Source organism: Eleutherodactylus coqui, chromosome 4 (genome assembly GCF_035609145.1).
Source record: "Eleutherodactylus coqui strain aEleCoq1 chromosome 4, aEleCoq1.hap1, whole genome shotgun sequence".
Classification (NCBI taxonomy): Eukaryota; Metazoa; Chordata; class Amphibia; order Anura; family Eleutherodactylidae; genus Eleutherodactylus; species Eleutherodactylus coqui.
Genome location: NC_089840.1, coordinates 269,394,206 through 269,417,665, shown reverse-complemented (window position 1 = coordinate 269,417,665; position 23,460 = coordinate 269,394,206).

Genomic DNA, 23,460 nt, shown 5'->3' with positions numbered 1-23,460 from the left:
CTATCTATCACATCACTTCGTTCCCTTAGTACCATTGGTTGTATTCCATCTGGGCCTGGTAATTTGTCGATTTTAATCTTTTTTAACCGGTTATAGTGCCCCAGTGTGTCCCATTGATAGTCATAGTACCCCAAGCTGTCCTCTTAATAATCAGTGTCCCTAGGTGTCCCCTTAATAGTCATAGTGCCCCCAGGTGTCCCCTCAATAGTAATAGTGTCCCAAGGTACCCACTTAATAGTCATAATGTCCCACAGTGACACCATACTAGTTATAATGCCCCCACTTATCCCATCAATAGTCATAGTGCCCCACATATCCCATCAATAGTCATAGTGTCCCAAGTTGCCCCTTAATAGTCATAATGTCCCAAGGTGACACCATAATAGTCATAGTGCCCCCACATATCCCATCAATTGTCATAGTGCCTCGAGGTGTCCCCTTAATAGTCATACTGCCCAAATATTCCCTTATAGTCATAGTGCCCCCAAGCGTCCTCTATACTATGATGTTCTGCAGCAGCTGAGGTGTATGTTATGTTATTTTATATTAGTTGTATTCTGCATTATGAGGTTCAGCTGTAGTGTCTAGCTTGAGTTCTGCAGTAACTGAGATGTGTATTATGATGTTCTGCAGCAGCCGAGGTGCATATTTTGATCTACAGCAGCTCATATAGGTATTGGGATGTTCTGCAGCATTTATAGTGTGTATTATGCTTTTCTGCAGCAGCTGTGGTTTGCATTATGAGGTTCTACAGTAGCTGAGCTGTGTACCATGATGTTCTGTGTTAGCTGTATTCTGATGTTCATCAGCATCTGTGTTGTATGTTATGATGTTCTGCAGCAGCTGAAGTGTGCATCATGTTGTTCTACAGCACATGAGGTGTGTATTATGTTCACAGCGGTTGAGGTGTATCATGATGTTCTGCACCAGCTGAGGTATGTATTATGATGTTCTGCAGCAGATAAGGTGTATATTATGTTTTGCAGTGGCAGAGGTGTGTACCATTGTAGTGGCCCAGAGTTGGTAGGGCCCCTCCATAATGTTCTGTGTCTGTCTTGTGTCAATGTCCTGTCAGTGTCTTGTTTGTGGAATGCATTAGGTTTACGTGGATTGAATAGTTGCAGGCTTGTAAGGTTAACTGTCTGGTAAGTCTTGTCCTGTCTGGAAAATGTATCGTATTTGGTGTATCATTTTATAGTCACCTGAGGATGTTAGATATATGTGTCTGCAGAAGTCACAAAGTTTGTTGGGAGAGTTGAGTAAGAATGAGTTAGTTAGTCAGTGGAAGATGTCTGTCAGGAAGTCCATGAGGTCATTGAGTGTGTGGAGAATATGGAGGAAGCTGAGTGACTTCTTTATGCACAGCCTGAGCCTATTCTACTAAGGAGACCTCGGTGCTTATACTGAGCATGGAGAGAAGGATGAACTGCTTCACAGCGAGGAGAAGAAGGAACGAGAGTGAGAGGGATTGCACAGATAACTGGGACTATGGATTACCCAAATACGCAGAGAATCCTCCCTGTTGCACCACTCTGACTTGTTGAGTTCAAGAGTTACAGTAAACGAGCAGAACCGACCGTTCCCGGTTCTTGTTCAGAAGGTTACCCTGTGTGGGGACTACTTTGTTTTGTCTGAAGGATCCACCGCAGAGGATGGAACGGTGGTGTCACGAGTGACAACTGGACTTAAACTAACCCCTCATTACAACCCCTGTGATCTCCCTCCGCAGTAACGTGGTCAGGTACCAAGCTATGGTACCTGACCATGGTAGAGCTCTGTGACAAGGCCTTTCTCTACCCCGCTGTCTCATTGGATGTGGGCCAGCTCCTCGGACTCTGCACCATGATTGGTCAGAGGAGCAGGACCGCATCCGACGAGACGGCGGGTATAAAGATTTCTGTCATGGTGGCTCTACCATCTCCTCCCCTGACGTTAGCTCTGCACCCATCCAAGTTACTGCTGGGGGAGGTCACAGGGAACATACAACCGGAGGTTACCTTGAATCTTCTTATCACTTGTGATACCACCGTTCCATCGTCTGCGGTGAAGCTTGTTGTTGGAAATAACTTAGTCCACACACAGGGAGAACTTTCTAGACAAACTGGGAATTGTCGGGACTGTCCGTTTACTGTAACTTTGTAACAGTTCAACAGCAGACTTGGCACAGATACAATAGAAGGAGGTGTTGTAACGGAGGATAATCGGAAAAATAATCCACAGTCTAGTTATCTGTGAGATTCCGCTCCTGACGACTCTCGCTCTCCAACTCTCTACCGGTCCACACTCACGCCAAGCAACAATCTCTCTCCTCACTCAGTGCTTAGTGGTAGCACCAGCACATCCCAGATGGAGTAACATAGTAACATAGTATGTAAGGCTGAATGAAGACAATGTCCATCTAGTCCAGCTTGTCTATCCTCCTGTGTTGATCCAGAGGAAGGCAAAAAAAACCCAAGGGCAGAAGTCAATTAGCCCTTTTGGGGAAAAAATTCCTTCCCGACTCCCTAATGGCAATCAGACTGTTCCCTGGATCAACCCCTAATAGTTCCTACCTTCCTATATACCCGGATTGACAATTAACCTAAGATTTATATCCTGTAATATCCTTCCTCTGCAGAAAGACATCAAGTCCCCTTTTAAACTCCTCTATTGATTTTGCCATCACCACTTCCTCCGGCAGAGAGTTCCACAGTCTAACTGCTCTTACAGTAAAGAATCCCCTTCTATGTTGGTGATGAAACCTACTTTCCTCTAATCGTAGCGGATGTCCTCTTGTTACCGTCGTGGTCCTGGGTATAAACAGATCCTGGGAGAGATCCTTGTATTGTCCCCTCATGTATTTATACATAGTTATTTGGTCGCCCCTTAGCCGTCTTTTTTCTAGAGTAAATAGTCCCAATTTTGATGCCTCTCTGGGTATTCCAGTCCTGTCATTCCATGTATTAGTTTAGTTGCCCTTCTTTGAATCCCCTCAAGCACTGTGACATCTTTCCTGAGCACCGGTGACCAGAATTGTACGCAGTATTCCATGTGAGGCCTGACAAGTGCCTTATATAATGGAAGGATAATGTTCTCCTCCCTCGCCCCTATACCTCTTTTAATGCACCCCAAGACTTTATTAGCCATTGTAGCAGCTGACTGGCATTGGTTACTCCAGTTTAGTCTACTATCCACTAATACCCCCAGATCCTTTTCCATATCACTTTCCCCTAGTGGTACCCCATTAATCGAATATTGGTGACATCCGTTTCTCCTGCCCATGTGCATAGTCTTACATTTTTCAACATTGAACTTCATTTGCCATTTTTCTGCCCAAGCCCCCAGCTTATCCAGGTCCGTTTGTAGCCACACATTGTCCTCCGTTGCATTAAAGGGGTTGTCCCGCGGCAGCAAGTGGGTCTATACACTTCTGTATGGCCATAATAATGCACTTTGTAATGTACATTGTGCATTAATTATGAGCCATACAGAAGTTATAAAAAGTTTTTCACTTACCTGCTCCGTTGCTGGCGTCCTCGTCTCCATGGTTGCCGTCTAATTTTCGCCGTCTAATGGCCAAATTAGACGCGCTTGCGCAGTCCGGGTCTTCTTATCTTCTCAATGGGGCTCCGTGTAGCTCCGCCTCGTCACGTGCCGATTCCAGCCAATCAGGAGGCTGGAATCGGCAATGGACCGCACAGAAGAGCTGCGGTCCACGGAGGAAGAAGATCCTGGCGGCCATCTTCAACCGGTAAGTATAGAAGTCACCGGAGCGCGGGGATTCAGGTAAGCGCTGTGCTGTTTTTTTTTTAAGTCCCTGCATCGGGGTTGTCTCGCGCCGAACGGGGGGGGGGGGTTGAAAAAAACAACCCCTTTAATTATATTGTACAATTTTGTGTCATCTGCAAATATTGATATTTTGCTGTGCAGCCCCTCTATCAGGTCATTGATAAATATGTTGAACAGAGTGGGGCCTAATACTGAACCCTGTGGCACCCCGCCAGCGACTGTGGTCCAATCAGAGTACGAACCATTTATTACCACCCTCTGCTTTCTATCATTGAGCCAATTTTTTACCCAATTACACACGTTTTCGCCCAGTCCGAGCTGCATCATTTTGTATATTAGCCTATTATGTGGCACGGTGTCAAAGGCTTTAGAGAAGTCCAGATATACGAGATCAATAGATTCTCCCAGGTCCAGCTTAGAGCTTACTTCATCGTAGAAACTGATCAGATTTGTCTGACATGAGCGACCCTTCATGAATCCATGCTGGTGAGGAGTTATTCCCTTATTCTCCTTGAGGTACTCTTCAATGGCGTCTCTCAGAATCCCCTCGAAAATGTTTCCCGCTACTGAAGTGAGACTTACTGGCCTGTAGTTATCAGGCTTACTTTTGCTCCCTTTTTTGTAAATTGGAACCACGTTGGCAATGCGCCAGTCCAATGGTACTACACGGTCTTGATAGTGTCTAGAAATATTAGGTATAGCGGCCTAGCTATATCATCACTTAGTTCCCTTAGTATCCTTGGGTGTAATCCATCTGGGCCCGGCGATTTATCAATTTTAGTTTTCTTTAGTCGCTTCCGCACCTCCTCCTGCGTTAGGTATGAGATATTTTGTGAGGGGTTCATTTTATTCCCCTGCATCTCGTGTGGCATTTCCTTTTCGTTTGTGAATACACTTGAGTAGAAACTGTTTAGTAGATTTGCTTTCCCTTCATCATCATCAATGATCTCTCCTGCATTATTTTTTAAAGGGCCAGTGCTCTCCCTGCAAATCCTTTTGCTGTTAATATAGTTGATAAATAGCTTCGGGTTGTTTTTGCTCTCTATGGCGATCCGTCTTTCTGCTTCCTCCTTGGCAGTTTTGATCGTATCTTTGCATATTTTGTTTTTTCCCTGTATGATTTTAGCGCTTCTTCGCCGCCTTCTTGCTTTAGTAGTTTGAACGCTTTCTTTTTTTCGTTTATTGACCCTCTTACCGTCTTGTCGAGCCACATTGGTTTCCTTTTAGTTGAGTTTCTTTTATTTTTAAAGGGTATGAACTGCTCACATGAGGCGATTAGGATCCTTTTAAACTTTTCCCATTTGTCCTCCGTACTGGCATTATTGAGGATGTTGTCCCAATTAATGTTACCGATAGTAGTTCTAAGCTCATCAAATTTTGCTTTACTAAAGTTTAGTTTCTTTGCCACTCCCTGATAAGGCTTCCTATTGATTGACAGCTGGAAGTTGATTATATTGTGGTCGCAGTTCCCCAAGTGCCCCTCAACCTGCACCCCCTTTATACGTTCCGGTTTGTTGGTTAGTACTAGGTCCAGAATGGCCCTCCCTCTTGTTGGTACCTGCACTAGTTGGTTCAGGTAATTATCTTTAATTACTCTCAAGAACTTATCACCCCTGTGAGATTTGCAGGTTTCGTTCTCCCATATTATATCTGGGTAATTAAAGTCCCCCATGATAATTACTTCGTTGCGGTTTGACACCTCTTCTATCTGCCTTAGTAGTAAGTTTTCAGTTTCTTCTGTTGCTTTTGGTGGTCTATGGAAGACCCCTATCAGGATTTTGTTATTTTTTCCTCCCTGTATTTCTACCCACAGAGATTCCACCTGTTCGTCTCCTACCCCTATATCCTCCCGTAGCCTCGGCTTCAAGTTCGATTCGCGCAACCGCTTACCCGCTGACACTTATGCGCAACCGGTCAAAAAAATTTTTTTCCCCCTTACAGACACTTAGACCCACAGACACACACACACACACAGAAGACACAACTAGGGCACACTAGATACACAGAAGACACACACTTAGCTCACAAACACACACAGAAGATGCTTATCGGCTCCTCCACTCCTCCGCTCCTCCTGGTGACGTCACTCACTCTCCCAGCGGCCACTCACTCTGCCGTCCTGTCTCAGCTGCTCTGCTGCTCCGTTCTGTTCCCCTCCGCTGCTGCTGGCGCTGGACTCCTGGTGGCCTCTTGGCGCTGGCTACTGCTCTGCTCCGCTCTGGTCTCACCTTACCGCCCCCGCACCTGCTTTGGCGCCGGTATCGGCTCCTGCGCTGCTGCGCTGCTCCGATGTCTTTTTCAGCCCCCCGCTCGTGCCTCTGTCTCGGCGCGCTGCTCCTGGCATCTGACGTCACTTCCGGCTGTCAGAACCTTCGCTTGTCTGTCAGAACAATCCCAGTCCACACAGCAGGGAGTTGTTCAGCTTCTTCCATGCCTCCACACACAGTCTGATAAGGTAGTGTCTGTGTGTGGGCAGACACACTAAAGCCCAGACTCTGACTCTCTCTCTTTCTCCTTGCAAGAAGACAGATCCACCGATTCATCTTGCAAACACATATATAAATCACAAGGTCACATGACATACAACATGATACATTTCTCAGACATAACCCAGACATTAGCCCATTTAGTGCTGCAGAGGTGCAATACACATCAAATGCATACAACTCAGAAGACACTGACAATACAATTAGCATGACACAGACATTCAAGATTATGGAGGGACCCTGCTAACTCTGGGCCACTACACTGGGGGGTTTTAAACCTGGTTTTGTGCTCAGTGTTTCCATCTCGCTGCTTATGCACCATCCCATAGGGTGACTCCGGACACAGGGCATGCGTTGAGGAACTGTGAGGGTAGAGTGGACACTTGTCATGGTGGCACTTACAGACTCCCTCCCAGAGGGACACACGTAGCCTTGGCCAGAGCAGCGCTGTGCCTCTTCCAGAAACCCCTAGGAGAGGGCTGGCCAATAAACATAAGAACAGGAAATAACGTTGTCACGGGTGATGCCACCATTCCGTTACCCATCGGAATGACCCACGGCGATAAATAAAGAAGCTTTAGACTGGATTAACGTACCTAAGGCCCTGGGAACGGTCAGGGCCTGGCAAAACTTTACTGAATAACTTTGCAAAAATACACTTCTTAAAATACTAAAATAATTCAATGAATGTCTGAGCGCTGCTGTGGTTGGCTGAGTGCTGTGACCAATCACTGCTCAGCTGTCATGCAATGGCTGAGTGCTGCCTGCGATTGGCTAAGCACTCAGCCAATCAGACTAGTGCTTTCCGGGGGTGGGGATTTTTCAGTCCCCAGCCTTCAGAAGACGACTGCCAGGGCTGGAGAGAAGAGCCAGATGGCTCTTCTACGTGAATAATTTTTTTTTGACTTTTTTTTTCAGCTAGGGATGATTTTTCAGGGAGGGGCTTATATTTCAAGCCCTTCCCCAAAAATAATCGCTGCAGGGGTTGCCTGCAACCCACAGTTTTTAATGGGGCCGCAACAACGCCGGCCCCATTGAAAGCAATGAGATAGCGTCGTGGACTTCTGCCACAGCTGTGGCAGACGATTCCTTCATCCCGGCGGGAATCCTCTGCCATAGCTGTCACAGCTGTCGCAGAAGTCCGCGATGTACTCCCTATGTTGTCAGTAAGGCTGGCGCTGCTGCGGCCGGCCCCATTTAAAACAATGAGCGATATCGTAGAGTTTTCTTAGCACTATGAGGCTTGCGTTTTCACTCGCTCTCTCATTGCAAAAAAATATATCGCTAGTGGGTAGGCGCCCTTAGACTGTGTCCTTGTTCCAGTAAAAATAAAAAATAAAAAAACTGCAGAAAAACAGAACTGGAAGCCTTCAGTTTTTTTGAAAACTCATTGAAATCAATGGGGAAGATAACTGATCAGTTTATTTCAGTTTTAGGGCGCCCACCCACTGGCGATTTTTTTTTCTTTGCGTTTTGCGTTTTTTCTCAAGAGCAATTAGAATTGAATGTACTCCTGTCCACTGGCGTTTTTTTTTGCGTTGCGTTTTTTAACATAGGAACTGTCAGTTGCATATGTGTCCTTATTTTTCTCCTAATGCACCCATGAAAGTCAATGGAAATTAATGGAAAAGCCAGCCCCCTTCCTGCATTGCATATGAGTTTTGGTTGAGCTTCTCCTAGTGTTTTAAATGGTAGTGATATCCATAGAGACAGAAGGGATGAGTCCAGGGCCGGAGAGATGGCTGGTGGCGTGATCTCCTATTAGCGGTTGCTTTTCAGATGACGAGCGTAGAGATGAAAGCAAAATCTAGACGAGGACTCCCTAGAGTCAGCGCTCACTTACCCCCCACAGGTTGCTGACAGGCGGGCGTAGAACACAGCGCACCTGGTTATGTCTTCTGATCTCTTATGTGTCTGCCAATTTCTTCAGAGAAGGAAACTTTCCTGCACTTCTTCTTATTGAGACACCAAGACCAGATTACCTGGTGGAGGATTTGCATGCATAGACCTTTTGTTACAGGGTAGTAAAGCCATTGCTAGGGGCCCCAAAATAGAGAACCCATCATCACCATCCCCCAAAGTGCCTGAGATTCTAAAACTTGTATTAATGTGGGGAACGATTTTACTTCAGCGGAAGGGGGTGAGAGGAGCCAATATACCTGATCAATCTGGTCTACTAGAGTATCCAATGCCCCAGTTCTAACACAATAATTGGCCCCAAATGTCCAGGAGAAGACAACTCCATTTGGAGGTGACTTAGGGGTCAATCACTTACAACTAGGGTCTATTTATTGGGGATGACTCACAATGGTGTATCTATAGGGGTTGTAGCTATGATAGGGCCCTTAGGCCAGGGGGCCCAAAGACCCCTTGCCGCAGTAGCACACAGGCCCCTCCCGGTCCCTGAAACTCCAGTGCGAACACCATGCCTCCCAACCATTCCAGATTCAATGGGACAGTCCCGGATTTGGGATGCTATTCCACAGTCCCGGGTGGCAAGAGGCATGTTCCATCTCCCCACCAACAAGTATTTAACTCACTGTTAGTCCAGCAGCTGAGGCCCCGACTGCTGTAATCAGTGCAACCCTTGACCTCTACCCCGGCGTCTGCATTTCTGCATGTAGACGTCGGCGGAGTTAACTATTACTACTGGGACCACTATGGGGTTACTACTGGGGTTACTATGGGATCACTGTTACTATTGGGACCACAATAGGGGGGCACTATTACTACTGGGGCCACGATGGAGATCATTATTACTACTGGGGCCACAATAAGAGGCACTATTACTACTGGTGTCAAAATGGGAGACAGTATTAAAACTGTGGCCACTATGGAGGTTATTATAACAACTGGGACCACTATGACAGTCATTATTACTACATGAGCCACTAACAGGATCACTGTTACTACTGGGGCCACTAATGGGGGCACTATTACTACTTGGGCCATGTAGAGGGTCACTATTACTAGAAGGGAGTCACTGAGGGTCACTATTACTGTGAGGGGGGTCACTGAAACGCATTATGATGGGACCCAGAGGATGTGGCATTGTGTAAAAGGGGCGTGGCTTGTCATAAAAATTTGCCTACACATACCGATACAGTTGTCTTTTTTTCATTGTTCAAAAGTTGGGAGGTATGTTTAACACCTATTCACGCCACCATCTGATAGGTCATACCGCAATACAGCATTTATATGAGAGATGCGGAGGGCAGATTCTGAACATATGACGGAAGCAAGGGGCAGAGTGTGAGGATGTGGGGAGAGGAGAGCAGGGGACATATTGCAAGAATGTGAGTGTGCAAAGGGGGGCACTGAGAGGAGCATTCTAAATGTCAGCCGGACGGGGCGAGTTTCCAGAAAAAAGTCATGGCTGGAAGAAATCATCATGGTGGTCTGCGCCTAGATAAAGAAGAAAAGAAAAAGTGGATGACTCCAAAAGGATAAAATGGCATCACATAGCTGCACTATAATCACCATCTGTCATTGGAATTAACTGCACTGTAATCATTATCACTGGAGGTAACGGCACTGTAATCATTATCACTGGAGGTAACGGCACTGTAATCATTATCACTGGAGATAACGGCACTGTAATCACGATTGCTGGAGGTAACTGCACTGTAATCGCTATCACTCTGTAAAACCAATATATGATTATTATATGGTGACTGCATTATTTCTAGGTACTGTATACTACGATACAAAGAGCTAAGACACAGTATCTGAGCCAGTGGAGGGAGAGCATACCAAACTTTTGCATCGGAGTCCATGAAACTTTGACTACTCCTCTAATGACACAGATAACCTATTAGATCCTCAGTGTACAATAATAGCAGCAAATATTATGATGCAATTAATAGTGGATGCCATGTGTTCTGTATGGATGGAGAGTGAACCGTCAGGATTATCTCCTCTGATGGGACCAGGACGTACATCCGACACTACCCACATACAACATGTATGGGCTGTAGAGTCCCTGAGAAGGAGGAGGGTTGTTACCATCACTAAGCCCCTGAACATGGCTATAGAATATCTACCCCTATGTCTCCAACATGACTTTTTTCACATTCTACTCACATAATGCAAAGTACTATAGTTATTGAGAAGTATCGTTCTCAGTAATCAAAAGCACGCCCCACAGTGCTACAACTCAGAATCTGAGAAGGTGCATCATTGTCCTGCAACTTTGTGACAGACGATCATTGTAGCTGTAAGCGCAGTACTACTTTTCCAGTTTTAAAGAGGTTTCCAACCTTTGTCTAAGCTGTATTTATGTTATGAGCTTGGTTCTGGTCCTATATTAATGTACTGACCTTGATTCTGGTGCTGTGTTTATGTTATGAGGTTGCAGGTTGGTTTTGAGACTGTATTTATTTTATGAGCTTGGCTCTAGTGCTGTTCTTATGTAATGAACTTAGTTCTTCTGCTGTATTTATGTATTTAACTTGGTTATGGTATTGTATTGATGATATAGCCTTGGTTCTGGTGCTGTTCTTATGTTATGCACTTGGTTCTGGCACAGTATTTATGTTCTAAGCTTAGTTGAGGTACTATACGAATATTGAGTTTGGTTATGGTGCTGCTTCCACCTTATGAGCTTGGTTCTTGTGTTGTACTTATGATATGACCTTAGTTCTTGTACTGTATTTATGTTATGAGCTTGGTTCTAGTGCTGTATTTATATTTGAGGTTAGAGCTTGGTTCTGATTCTGTATTCATGCACTGACTTTGGTTCTGGGGCTGTATTTATGGTATCAGGTTAGACATAGGTTCTGAGGCTGTGTTTATATTATGAGCTTGGTTCTTGTGCTACAATTATGTACTGAGTATGGTTCTGTCATTGGGTATTAGTGTATCTTGACGCCACCAGGAAGCTAGGGGTTTGACAGGGCTTTGATGCAGGAATGCCCCTGTCACACCCCTAGCTCCTGATTGGTGAGTTGTCAAAGGTCCTAGCAGCACAGTGTTTAGTGATTTTACCCATGGCTGGACAGCTTAGGATCAGTGTACCTGCTAGGCATACAGTATGCACTGAAAAGAGTTGCATGTAACGGAAAAAAGAATGCAAGGCTAACCCCAATTCACGCCACTGTTATGGCGGAGAACAGGCTGCTTATTGATGTGGTGGGGCGTTACTGTGCCGTCGGCAAGCAGATCTGATTCGGCTCCACTGGCGCTGTTCACCGGTTACATGTACAGACCAATGGCTCTGCGCAGGGGCGTAACTATATAGGATGCAGGGGATGCGGTTGCACCCGGGCCCAGGAGCCTTAGGGGCCCCATAAGGCCTCTCTTCTCCATATAGGGAGCCCAGTACTATAAGTAAAGCATTATAGTTGGGGGCCCCGTTACAGGTTTTGCATTGAGGCCCGGGAGCTTCAAGTTACGCCTCTGCGCTTCCCCCTTGAAGGTAACAGAGCTGATTATGTTAGCAGTACAGCCGGCGGGGACAGTCACAGGGGCCCTGGGAAGGGGAAGCCACAGTCAGTGCACCGCTGATGCCGGGAGGCCGCTGCCACCGGAGACAGGGACAGCGGGAAGAATGACAGGGAGAAGCCACTGGCGCAGCGCTGCCCAGTCAGTGTAGCGCTGCTGCCGGTAGCCTGCTGCCGCAGATGGCGCCAGGAAGACTCACTGCAAGAAACCACCGCCAGTGCAGCGCTGCCCACTGTCAGTCTAGCGCTGCTGCCGGGAGGCCGCAAACACAGCCGGGTACAGTGCCGCCAGAAAGAGTCACGCGAAGAAGCCGCCGGCGGGGACACTTGCACCGGTGCAGCGCTGCTGCATGGAGCCTGCTGCCGCCTTGCTGAGTCCCAGGACCTGCTGTGAGGATGTCCAATAACAGCCTATCAGGAACAGGGGTCGTCAACGCCCTGTCAAGCACCTAGTATCCTGACACCACCCACACTTCCAGTGGCATCAAGATACACTAATACCCTGTCATTGTATCTATGTACTGAGCTTGGTCATGGATGGTTCTGTCCGTCCCAGTGGAAGAAGCAGAACACCTAACAGAACAATTAAGAAGGGTCAACTAGACCCATTAGACGTGGTTAAAAAATAGCATACGGTGAGGACAAAGCCGCACCGCACTACAACCCTCAGCAGCTATTGCTTACTAACTGTCATTAAAATGCTGCTTTGCTTTTTCAATGGTGTTTTCCAGATGAATGCCCACAAGGGATGAGTGATGTACCGTTGCGATGCCAGGGGGACATCAAGGGGTGCAGTAGGTAGGTGAGCAATTAGGAACGCACCCCAGAGCTGATGACACCGACACGGGGGGGGGGGGGGGGGGGTGCAACATGTCCTGCTCCGATTATTCTGCCACTTGCCAGGCTCTAGTAAACACATCTATAATATCAGAGGGGGCGTCATTACTGGATGCTGTGAGAGGCTGCGGTGCGGTGGGGTACCGCTAGGGAAAAGGGATATGGAAAAAGACCTGGGGGTACTAGTGGATTGTAGATTAAACTGGAGTAACCAATGCCAGTCAGCTGCTGCAAAGGCAAATAAAGTCTTGGGGTGCATTAAAAGAGGTATAGGGGCGAAGGACGAGAACATTATCCTTCCACTATATAAGGCACTTGTCAGACCTCACATGGAATACTGCGTACAGCTCTGGTCACCGGTGCTCAGAAAAGATGTTACGGTGCTGGAGGGGATTCAAAGAAGGGCAACTAAACTAATACATGGAATGACGGGACTGGAATACCCCGAGAGGCATCAAAACTGGGATTATTTACTCTAGAAAAAAGACGGCTAAGGGGCGACCAAATAACTATGTATAAATACATGAGAGGACAATACAAGGATCTCTCCCAGGATCTGTTTACACCCAGGACTGCGACGGTAACAAGAGGGCATCCTCTACGTCTAGAAGAAAGAAGGTTTCATCACCAAAATAGAAAAGGGTTCTTTACTGTAAGAGCAGTTAGACTGTGGAACGCTCTGCCTGAGGAAGTGGTGATGGCAAAATCCATAGAAGAGTTTAAAAGGGGACTTGATGTCTCTCTGGAGAGAAAGGATATTACAGGATATAAATCTTAGGTTAACTATTAATCCGGGTATATAGGAAGGTAGGAACTATTAGGGGTTGATCCAGGGAACAGTCTGACTGCCATTAGGGAGTCGGGAAGGAATTTTTTTCCCCAAAAGGGCTATTTGGCTTCTGCTCTTGGGGGTTTTTTTTTGCCTTCGTCTGGATCAACAACACAGGAGGCTAGACAGGCTGGACTAGATGGACATTGTCTTCATTCAGCCTTACGAACTATGTTACTATGTTACTATGTAACACTGATGAGACGTACAGTAATAATAACCAGAGAGTGCAGCCGGGGGTCGCTGACTCCGCACTTCTCATTTTTTAGAGCATTTGGAGTCTCATTTTTCTGACTCAGGATCCCGGACCAGAAACCAAACTTTCTGACTGCCTATAGTCACCACTAGGGGCAGCGCATTATCATGTACCCCAATTATCAATGTGTCATTATCCTGTACCCCAACTGTCAGTCTGTCATTATCCTGTACTCCAAGTATCAGCACATTATTATCCTGTTCCCAAATTGTCAGCCTGTATCACAAGTGTCAGTATGTACCCCAAATATCAGCATACCATTATCTTGCACCCCAAATATCACTGTGTAATTATCCTGTACCCCAGATATCAGTATGTTATTATTCTGTACCCCAAATATAATATCTTCATTATCCTGTACCCCAAATATCAGCGCATCATTATCCTGTACCCCATATCAGTGTGTCATTATTCTGTCCCCGAAATATCAGCATGTCATTATTCTGTACCCCGAATCTCAGTATATTATTATCCTGTACCCCAAATATCTGTGTGCCATTATTCTGTCCCCAAAATATCAGCGTGCCATTATCCTTTACCTTAAATACAGCGCACCATTATTCTGCACCCCAAATATCACTGTGTGATTATCCTGTACCCCAAATATCATCTCTTCATTATCCTGTCCCCCAAATGTCAGCTTGTCATTATTCTGTACCCCAAATATCAGAATCCCATTATCCTGTACCCAAAGTATTACTGTGCCATTATCCTGTCCCCCAACTATCAGTGTGTTATTATCTTGGCCCCCAAGTATCAGCGTGTCATTATCCTGTCCCCCAAGTGTCATAGTTTCATTATCTTGTACCCCAAATATCAGCATGCCATTATCCTGTACCCCAGATATCAGCGTGCCATTATCCTGTACCCCAAATATCAGCGTGCCATTATCCTGTACCCCAAATATTAGTGTGCCATTATCCTGTACCCCAAATATTAGTGTGCCATTATCCTGTACCCCAAATATCAGCGTACCATTATCCTGTACCCCAAATATTAGCGTACCATTATCCTGTACCCCAAATATCAGTGTGCGATTATCCTGTACCCAAAATATCAGTGTGTCATTATCCTGTACACCAGATATCAGCGTACCATTATCCTGTACCCCAAATATCAGCGTTCCATTATCCTGTACCCCAGATATCAGCGCACCATTATCCTGTACCCCAAATATCAGTGTATCATTATCCTGTACTCCAAATATTAGCGTACCATTATCCTGTACCCCAAATATCAGTGTGCGATTATCCTGTACCCAAAATATCAGTGTGTCATTATCCTGTACACCAGATATCAGCGTACCATTATCCTGTACCCCAGATATCAGCGCACCATTATCCTGTACCCCAAATATCAGTGTGTCATTATCCTGTACCCCAAATATCAGTGTGTCATTATTCTGTGCCCCAGATATCACTGTGTCATTATCCTGTACCCCAAATATCAGTGTGTCATTATTCTGTGCCCCAGATATCACTGTGCCATTATCCTGTACCCCAAATATCAGCGTGCCATTATCCTGTACCCCAAATATCAGCGGCCATTATCCTGTACCCCAGATATGCCAATCTGCGGCTCTCTGGGACCTTTTTGCCTGAACAATTTTCAATGCATTGTGGCACCAGTTATTACTATATTGTCCTATGCTCCATATTTGCGGCGGTATACGAGTATGTAATATGTTTATATTACCATAAACCAATGCACGTTGCTCGCCGCTGCTTTCAAACCTTACAGATCAGCTGGAAATCACATGAAAATTGAGAAGGGCGAATTAAAAAGGGCTTTATGCCTTTCATAACAGTTCACCTGCTGCTGGCTCAAGCAATGGGCTCGCAGGGGAAACCACGGAGATCTGCCGAAAACGTTCCACCTGCCCTAAATTATTCCGCTCTCTATCAGCTGCAATTGTAGGGAAAGCTTATGAGGAAGGAGGGGAGGGGGGGGGGGGGGGGGTTTATACAATAAAGCCAAGTGCCGCGTTTTATTTATAGAGACCGCACAGAAAATAAACCGCCCCCCGCAGACCGAGCGCGGATTATACAGAAGGCAAACCTGACTGAGCTCAGAGCCTAAAGACTGATAACCTATAGTTTACAGCAGGTCCCCCATTAACCCCTTAAGGACCAGACTGTTTTGTACCTTAAGGACCAGGCACTTTTTAGGGATTTTACCCATGTGGTGGCTTTACTGCCCTATTTTTTCCATTTAGCCATCAGAATTATTTTTGCTGCGTTTTTTCTCCCATGACATATAGGGCGATTTTTTAAAATATCTTTTTCATTGACTTTTTTTTCCCGTTTTTTAGTTTTATTGGGGGTAAAAAGCTAAAAAAATGTTTTTTTTTACATCTATAGTTATTTTTGTTAAAATGTGTATTTTTATGTTAAAATAAGGTATGGGTTGGGTTCCTCTATTTGTTTCGGACGTTTTGATGTATAATATGTATGGTTTTGGATTACAGGGCGCTTATAGCGACGGTTTTGGTTGCTGTCGATTTTGGGTTATTTTCTTTCTTATGTATGTATTGTTGTTTTATTCTGTAATTTTGTTTTACTGATTTATGTAATTATGCTTTTAACTATCTATGTCCCCCATGACGTCATATAAAACCTCTGGGGGACATTCACATGTTTTTGGTTTATTTTATTTGACACTTTCCCACTGTAGCTTGGTCATCCATAGGAGAAAAACATCTCCTGTAGTGACATTAGTGACATTAATCACTGGCAGAGCTGGCCAGGGTCTAGTATGACCCTCCAACTTTGCTGTAGCAGGGAACCCCGGCTGTCACATGACTCCCCGGGCTCCCGTAGTGGAAGAAACCCTTCCACTTTCACTTTCTAGTACACAGCGCTCAATGAGCACTGTGTACTTGGGGAGGGAAAAGGCAGAAAGGGTTAAAAAAAAACCCTGCCTTCTCCTCCGGGTTATCAGCGGGGTTTTAAGCCCAAGACGAGGCGTTGTAAATTTACTGTGCCTGGTCCTTAATGGGTTGAAGAAATTACTATTGATGATCTGTCATTAGGATCGATCAGCAAAAGTTGACCAGTGGGGGTCTACTGCTCTTGATCCCCACCAATCAGCTGATCAGCCATCAGTGCTGCAAGCCGATAGCACTTTCTACACTGCAGTGGCCTATATTGATACTATAGGCATAGCTCTCATTGAATTCACCAAAGACTTTGGGCTATTGACTTACAGCCAGGAGTTTGTGTATCCATGTAAATTACATTTAGGTTTTTCAGACTTCAAAACAACAAAAATAAAGAAGTGTGAAACATCCAGCTCTTATTAGTTTGTGGGTAATTATATTCTGGCCTCATGTCCATGAGCATAAAACGGCCCGCACGGATATTTGATGAGGTTAATTACATCTGTCTTTTCTGTTGGTATTCTACCCTTTCCATCCAGGTACGCCAGCGTCCCTTCTTCGGTCCCTAGTGAGAGTAGGGACCGCCGCCCAGTTGCCTGGGGTTAGCCAGGATTGGAGGCAAGCAGGCAGGGACAGGCATTGTGGGTGAGATCTAGGGCCCTCAGGCTGGCGTATCAAGGATAGTATACCGTAACATAATAACTGGCCCTTAAAATTGCTCTCTAATGGAGTCTATGAGTGCCCTCGCAAGTCGGTTGCAGGATTTAGTGGTCTGATCCAAGACCTGTCCGGTCGTATGGTGACCCAGGAGCAGCGGGAGTTAGTGCATGTTTCCACCGCCCCTTCTATTCCTGAGCCCAAGTGTCCTCTTCCTGAGGTGTTTTCAGGGCAGAGGAGCAAGTTTTTTTGTTTTTCAGCAGGCATGTAGATTGCATTTTTGGATGCAGCCCTGCTCCTCCGGCTCAGAATCCCAGAAAGTTGGATTGATTATGTCCTTACTTCGGGGGTTCCCCCCAGACATGGGCCTACTCCTTGCCCGAGAGTTCGGCTTGCCTGCAGTCAGTTGATTTGTTTTTTCTGGAACTTGGAGGTATTTTTGATGAGCCGGACCGTGTGGGGTTGGCGGTATCTAATCTCATGTCTCTACGTCAGGGACAGCAGTGGGTAGAGGACTATTGCTCTAAATTTAGACTGCATGCAGGTGAAACCTCTTGGTACGATAGCGCTCTCAAAGATGTGTTTTTGTTGGATCTTTCTGACGCTGTCAAGGATCTACTCATTTCTCATCCTGCTCCCGTGACACTCAATGGTGCGATGGAATTGGTAGTCAAGGCTGACAGGATGCTGAAATTTAGAAAAGAGGAAAGTCAGGCCCGTAAGGCTAGGGAATCCAGCAGACCCGCTCCCACTTCTCCCATGCCAACTTCTGGTGCCGAGCCTATGGAAGTAGACCAGCTAAGTCCCGAGGAATGACGACGGTTCCGGATGATTGATCGTCTCTGCCTCTATTGTGGGAAAGCCAGACATCGTGTAGCGACCTGTCCTCAGAAGCATCTACAACATCAGTCCAAACCGGCAGAAAACTTCAGATCCTAGGCGATCTTTGGGAGGATCGCAGGTACTCCCTAAGTTGTTGGTGCCTTGTCAGATTGACTTCCAGAATTTCACTCGGTCCAGTCAAGCTTTTATTGATTTGGGTGCGACCGCCAATTTGATTAGTTTAAGTTTTGTCAGACCTCTGATGACTGAATTCTTGGCGTTAAAGATTCCCATATGCTTCACTAGTATTGATTCTACCCCTCTGTCTGCAGGGGTTGTACAATGGAGGACTCCCATGTTACAGTTCACTGTGGGTGTTCTCCATTCTGAGAATCTGCCGTTCTTGGTAATGGAAAGAATGTCCGTTGATGTAGTGCTTGGTATGCCCTGGTTGGCACTGGACAATCCCCGATTTGATTGGTACACTCGGGAATTGACACATTGGGGGTTCTCCTGTCATAGTCAATTAGCTACTATATCCATGTGTTCAGCAGATACCATACTTATTCCTGAATATTTGTCTGATTTTCATGACGTATTTTCCAAGAAACTGTCTGAGACTTTGCCTCCCCATAGGGAGTGGGACTGTGGTATTGATTTGATCCCCAACAGTCCCATCCCTAAGGGAGCCATTTTCAATTTGTCTGGGCATGAGCACGAAGCCCTTAAGTCCTATATCTCAGAGTCTCTGTCCAAACGACATATCAGACCGTCTAGGTCACCTGCCGGGACAAGTCTCTTCTTTGTTGAGAAGAAGGATGGGACATTGAGGCCTTGTGTGGATTATCAGGCTTTGAATAAAATTACAGCGAAGAACCAGTGTTCCTTGCCCCTGATTCCTGATTTATTGAGTCAGGTGGTAGGGGCCCACTGGTTTTTCAAATTAGACTTAAAGGGGTTGTGCCGCGCCGAAACTGTTTTTTTTTTTTTCAATAGCCCCCCCGTTCGGCGCGAGACAAACCCGATGCAGGGGTTAACAAAGAAAACGGGATAGTGCTTACCTGAATCCCCGCGCTCCGGTGACTTCTTACTTACCTGGTGAAGATGGCCGCCGGGATCTTCTCCCTCGGTGGACCGCAGGTCTTCTGTGCGGTCCATTGCCGATTCCAGCCTCCTGATTGGCTGGAATCGGCATGTGACGGGGCGGAGCTACAAGGAGCCGCTCTCCGGCACGAGCGGCCCCATTCAGAAAAGAAGAAGACCGGACTGCGCAAGCGCGTCTAATCCGGCGATTAGACGCTGAAAATTAGACGGCACCATGGAGACGAGGACGCTAGCAACGGAACAGGTAAGTGAATAACTTCTGATAACTTCTGTATGGCTCATAATTAATGCACAATGTACATTACAAAGTGCATTAATATGGCCATACAGAAGTGTATAACCCCACTTGCTTTCGCGGGACAACCCCTTTAAGGGGGGCTTACAATTTAATTCGCATCCGAAAGGGAGATGAGTGGAAGACTGCGTTTAACACCTCGTTCTGACATTTTGAATGTCTAGTCATGCCCTTCTGACTTTGTAATGCCCCCACTGTGTTTCAGGGATTTATGAACGCGGTCTTCCATGACTTCCTAGGGGTATTTTTGGTCATATATCTCGATGATATTCTAGTGTATTCCCCAGACTGGCATTCACATGTGCGTCACCTGAGGTTGGTTCTGACCTGTCTGCGTGAGTACCAACTTTTTGTCAAGTTGGAAAAATGCATTTTTGGTACTAAACAAGTGTCTTTGCTTGGTTATGTGATTTCACCCACGGAGATTCAAATGGAGTCTGATAAAGTGGCAGGAATCTCCCAATGGGTGAGACCCGATAACCTGAAAGCTCTCCAGCGGTTTTTAGGTTTCGCGAATTATTCTGTTATTGCTCAACCCCTCACCGATCTTACCAAGAAGGCGGCCGACTTGGTAAGATGGTCGCCAGAGGCTTTTAGTCATCTCAAAAGGGCGTTTATTGGTGCCCCGGTGCTAGTACAGCGTGACGTGTGGCAACCGTTCTTCATTGAGGTCGATGCATCTGGGGTGGGGGCGGGGGCTGTATTGTCTCAGGAAGTCAGCAGGAGATCTGGGTATAGTCCATGTACGTTCTTCTCGCGGACGTTCAGTTCGACGTAACGTAACTGCGACGTGGGTAATCATGAGTTATTGGCGATTAAGTGGTCTCTAGAAGAGTGGCGTCACTATCTTGAGGGGGCAAGGCATCCCATTACCGTGTATACTGATTATAAAAACTTGGTATATCTCGTCATCGCTAAGAGACTCACAGCTTGTCAGGCCACGTGAGCGTTGTTTTTCACCAGGTTTAACCTCGTCGTTACATATCTTCCAGGGTATAAGAACGTGAAGGCAGACACTCTCTCACTAAGTTTCGGTTTGCCGGAAAGTGAAACAGTGGCTCCTGAGAATATCTTGGCACCTGGGGTGGTGGTGGCAGCTGTAGAATCTGATGTCGTTCCTCATCTACAAAATTGTCAGCAGGACACTTCCTCAGGGATGCAGGGGGGCAGATGGTTTGTGCCAGAGACCTTGCGTCTTAGAGTCATTGAAGAGTCTCATTCATCTGTTCTCGGAGGCCATCCGGGGGTTCAGGGGACTCTGGATCTTTGATCTAGACACTACTAGTGGCCAGGCATGTCTCGGGAGATCTGCGACTTTGTTAAGGGATGCTCTGTCTGTGCACGCAGTAAAAGTCGTCGTCGGTGTCTGGAGGGGCCTCTGAGACCATTACTGGTGCCTTCTCGTCCGTGGTCGCATTTATCGGTAGATTTTATCACCCATCTACTGAGTCTCAGAAGTTCACCACCATCCTAGTTGTTGTAGACCGCTTCTCAAAAATGGCACATTTAGTGGCGTTAAAGAAGCTACCTTCTGCGATAGAATTTTCCAAGATTTTTGTAAAAGAAATCATTCATCTACACGGGGTTCCCGAGAACATCGTATCTCATCATGGTGTTCAGTTTGTTGCGCAATTTTGGCGTGCCTTCTGTAGAAACCAGGGAACGTCACTTTCCTTCTCGTCAGCATTCCACCCGCAAACTAATGGTCAGAGGGAGCGGAAGAACCGGAATTTAGTGCAATATTTATGGTTGTTTGCTAGCGAAAAGGCTCATCAGTGAACAGAGTTCCTGCCGTTGGCAGAGTTTGCGCTAAACAACCGTACTTGTTCTTCCACTGGGGTATCTCCATTCCTTTGCGTATATGGTCAGCATCCTCGCTTCCTTACAGCTATTTCTGTGCCAACTGCCTGTCCTGCAGCTAATGTCACCACAGATGCGCTGCAGGGGGTATGGAAAGAAGTACAGAAGAACCTGGAAGCTACGGGGGCTCGTATGTAGTTGCGTAGTGGGAGGAGTCTGTCAGTATCTGACTCTTACAGGATGGGACAGAAGGTATATTTGTCTTCTAGAAATCTCAAATTCAAGGTTCTGTCTTTGAAACTGGCGCCGCGTTGCGTGGGTCCCTTTGTCATCACGCGTGTAGTCAACCCGCTCGCTTATGAACTTGATTTGCCAGCTACATGGAGGGTTCACAGGGTTCTTCATAAGTTATTGTTGTCCCTTTTGTCCCTTCGGTGAGGAGAAGGACAGTGTGAGTGAATGACTAAGCTATTTATTGCTGCCTGTGCAGTGGCCCAGAGTTAGGGGTCTCCTCCAGCACCTTAAAATACATCTTTCATGTTTGTCTTGTGCATTATCTTTAATGTGGTATATATGAGATTTATTTGTATTGAGCGTCTGCAGGCATGAATGGGTTAATGTCTGGTCATGTCTGGAAAATGTATCGTTTTGTCTCATGTGTCATATAAAAGTGTAGTCACGTGAGAGCCAAGGAGTTCTCAGGGGTTCCAACCTCAGAGAGGAAAGCTAGCAAGGGAAGGGAGACAAGGAGGAGGCTGAGAGGTCAAGCGTGCATAAGCCCGGACCCAGGAAAGCAGTGCAAGAACCGCATGTGTCCGGAGAAATAAACTGCCAGAGAGCAAGAAAGACAGTGAGTGACTGACAGGAGAGAGTGAGAGAATATGTTCCTGCAGATAACTAGGACTGCGGATGTACAAATAGCCCCATGAAACCTCCCTGCTTCACCCCTGTAAGAACTGTTTTATTGCTAATTTGTTATCAATCTTTAAGTAAACGGACAGAACCGAACGCTCCCAGTTCTTGTTCAGAAAAGACACCCTGTGTGTGTGGACTACTTTATTCCATTTTAAAGATTTACCACAAAGGATGGAACGTTGGCTTCACCAGTGACAAACAGAACTTCAGGTAACCATCACTACCCTTTGTGAACTCCCCCTGTTGGTAACGAGGTTGGGTCCCGAGCTATCCCCAGGGGAGGGGAGAGGGTAGAGCCCCGTTACAAGGTTATCTCTCTCCTCGCTGTCTCCTCTGCTGAGGGCCTGCTCTTTGTACGCTGCACCTGTGCTAACCCTGGAAGGACTACTGAGAAAGTTCTCCTGCACAAGTTCAGGTTGCAGATTCTCAAAATGTACAAACAGAGGATCATGTTAGAATAATCACTTAACCCCTTAATGACTGGCAGCTGCAGGATGTGTATGGAGGGAGATCGTGGGACGATCTCCTTCCATACAACATGGGTGCTGGCTGTTTCTTACAGCCGAAACCAGGCGGCAACAGCTCTGATAAGCCGCATGGCTCATCGGAGCTGTTAACCCTTTAAATGCCGCTGTTCATGAGATCACAGGGAGCCGTGCAGGTGTCATGGCAGCCGGTGGCCTTCTAAAAGGCCCCAGGGCTGTCATGGCAGAATGACTATCAAGCTAAACCCTTGGGGTGGCTTGATACACTGCCTGCCCGATCACAGTATTGTGTAATGCTATGGCATTACATCATACTGCAGGAGCGATCACCGCAAGTTGTTGTAACCTCTGGGGACTGAAAAAAAAGTAAAAATAAGATTAATAAAGTTTTAATAATTATTAAAAAAATAAGGAATAAAAGTTTTAAAAAAAACTTTTATCCTATTTATAATAAAATAGTCTAAAAGATAAAACAAAAATACGTATTTAGTATCGCTGCGTCCGTAAAAATCTGTTCTATCCAACTAAGGCATTATTTAACCCGCACGATGAACGTCATCAGAGAAAAAAAATAAAGAACGGCACACTGTCTCCAAGAAAAAAATGCAATAAAAAGCGATCAAAACATGTATGTATTTCAAAATGGCATCAACGCAAACTGCAGGATGTCCCGCAACAAATGACCGCTCGCACAACTATGTCGACGGTAAAATAAAAAAGCTGTTGTACGCAGAAAATGGAGACAGAAAATCATTTTTTTTAAAGTTTGGTATCACAGTAATTGTACCGACCCATAGAATAAAGTTATCAGGTCATTTTTGTGGCAGTTTGAATACATCTTATATAGTAAGCATGACTTTGGCTGATCACATCCTCACCTCATTCCC